Source organism: Ambystoma mexicanum, chromosome 2q, assembly GCF_040938575.1.
Source record: "Ambystoma mexicanum isolate Mex_15411 chromosome 2q, UKY_AmexF1_1, whole genome shotgun sequence".
Taxonomy (NCBI): domain Eukaryota; kingdom Metazoa; phylum Chordata; class Amphibia; order Caudata; family Ambystomatidae; genus Ambystoma; species Ambystoma mexicanum.
In genome coordinates this window covers 1,070,497,449-1,070,499,680 of record NC_090924.1, presented here as the reverse complement: position 1 = coordinate 1,070,499,680, position 2,232 = coordinate 1,070,497,449, and the positions used below count along the sequence as shown (strand labels likewise).

General features: G+C 53.1%; 1 non-coding gene across 1 annotated transcript; it reads right to left on the bottom strand.

Annotated features, from left to right (window-relative positions):
* Positions 1-164, bottom strand: LOC138570439 (U1 spliceosomal RNA). The gene has a single exon (XR_011303499.1). It is a non-coding gene; the product is annotated as a U1 spliceosomal RNA (small nuclear RNA).
* Positions 165-2,232: the final 2,068 nt, after the last annotated feature.

Here is a 2,232-nt window from a genome sequence, read left to right as displayed (position 1 = left end):
CAGGGGAAAGCGTGAACGCAGTTCGCCACTATCATAAATAATGCAGTTGAGTATCCTGCATTTGGGGACATTGCAGGGGTCAACAAATCTGATGTGCAATGGATGAGCCTCTCCATGGGAGGTCTGCCTTTCTGATCACAGCTTCTCCCGGGCCAGGTAAATATGAGTTGCAAGCAAGAGGGCAGGGGTTGGGCCCGTTCTGGAAGCCCTGCTAAGCGAGGATGAGAAGGCAGGCCCTGAATCAGCCCTAACCCTCACGGAAGCCCTGAGCATCTGCAGTGCTGCCTGTCCCACCTGTAGGGGGAAGCTCTGGCAGGCAGAGCCCAGCAGAAGAGGCACATTGTAGCGCACTTCGTTTCATCAGGCTCTGCTCGGGCCGAGATTTGCATAAATTTGGGCCTGGCCACCAGCCAGCAGGTCCAATCGGAATGCGAGCTGGCTTGGTGCAGTGTGCCCACTCGCCTGTCGGCCCCAGATGGATCCATAGCCCTCCTGAGCCAATAGGTCACCCCGCTTAACAAGAGCGTCTCAGGTGGGGTGCACCCCAGCAGGACACGGCAATGCCGTGAAGGCAAGGCCGGACCGTGACCGATCGGAGCTCGGACGGGGACGGCAGCTTGTAGCCAGCTCCCCCCATCCATTCCCAGGAGCTGGCTGGGCCTTCTGTCATGACCCACACTCTGAAGACCCCCTGGCCAACCTATGGGCCAGGGAGAGTCCTGATTCCTGCCCCCACTAAACCCAAGAAATTGCAGCATAGGCCTTTTTGGGGCCAATCGCCAGGCTCATGTTTGAATATGGACTTGTGCTTGTGAACTACTTTTCATTAATGCCAGTAATGTGGAGGCACCCTCATAACCTGGCTCCTTGATAACAGGCTTGCAGTGTAGTGTTTTTGGGTATGGTACCATGGGGACTATTTTACCTGGACTTCTTTCTTGAAGCTATTTAAACCACACCCGAATAGACTGCAACGTAACGTTCACCGTGTTCAGCTTCAGCCACGAACCTCGTAAGGACAGCACCTGCAAAGGAAAGGAGAAGACATTGTGAGGAAAAGGCAGCAGCTTAACTGAACTTCATCGCCAGTGGTCCGCAGCTCTTCCGACCATCATCCTGGAACCAGCGCTCCCCCGGATCGACGGACCTGTAAAAGAGAAGAAACAAGGCATTAGACATTGTACAATTAAGGAACTGTGCTGAGAGGCTTACCTCGCCGGCCGCTCCTCAATCAGAATCACAACGGAAATTCCATACTCCGGCCGAGTACCGCGACCTGTGGAGAGGAAAAGTGTCATGTCCTCTGTCATGTCCAATCGCTCACCTGCTACTGTTCCCAGTTCCCACATGCACTCCCAACGGCAGCGACAGCAGCAGCGGCACAGCCGCAGAGGTTTCCCGGCTGGTGGACCAGTGTCTTTACGCCCCTTTCCACGGTGGAGGTTGCCATGGCGACTCCACGCTCGCGGCGAAACAAGGGCGTATGGAAACCCACGCGTCACTTGCCCAGAAGACGCCCGCAACACCAATCCCTGCCTGTGTTGCGTTCCACGTGACACGCAGCTGCGGGCACGTGACCGTGTCAAATGACCACGCTCGTATTAAAAAGGGCGAGCAAACGCGGAAACATTGCTTCACAGCTTCTTCACAGAGAACTGCTTGGCGTTTTGGATTACTCTTATTATTCACGTACTACCTTGATCACGGAACGTTTGTTTGGACTGTCTTTTGGATTTTCCCTACTTGGATTTTGGCGTGCTCTCTGATTACTTGGACTTTTGACCACTGGCTTGGATACTGGACTTGGTACTTGGATTTCCCTGTCTCCAGTTCTGTCTTTTGGCTTCTGACCTCGGATTGTGTTTTGGATTGATCACAGATTACGTTCTTGTTCCATACCTAACTCAGTTGTCTCCCGGATTGCCATCAGAACACCTCAGCCTGCCGCTGCTGTCAACATACTATCTGCCTACGCCTACAACTTCCGACCTGCCCACTATAGGTAAGCTGCTGTTACATTGTCACTACTGTCCCTACCATTGTTGTCAATTATCACTGCTTAACATAACCCTTCATTGCCTTACAGTGATCAGGGGGTTCTTCCGGCGTTCCCGGTTCCAGGCTGATGACACTCTACACCTGTGGCCTCAAAGATTTCTCGAGCAGTGTTTTTGCTCTTACTCGTGTGGTACTTGGGGACAGAGGTATTATTTATCTACACGACCATCAAGT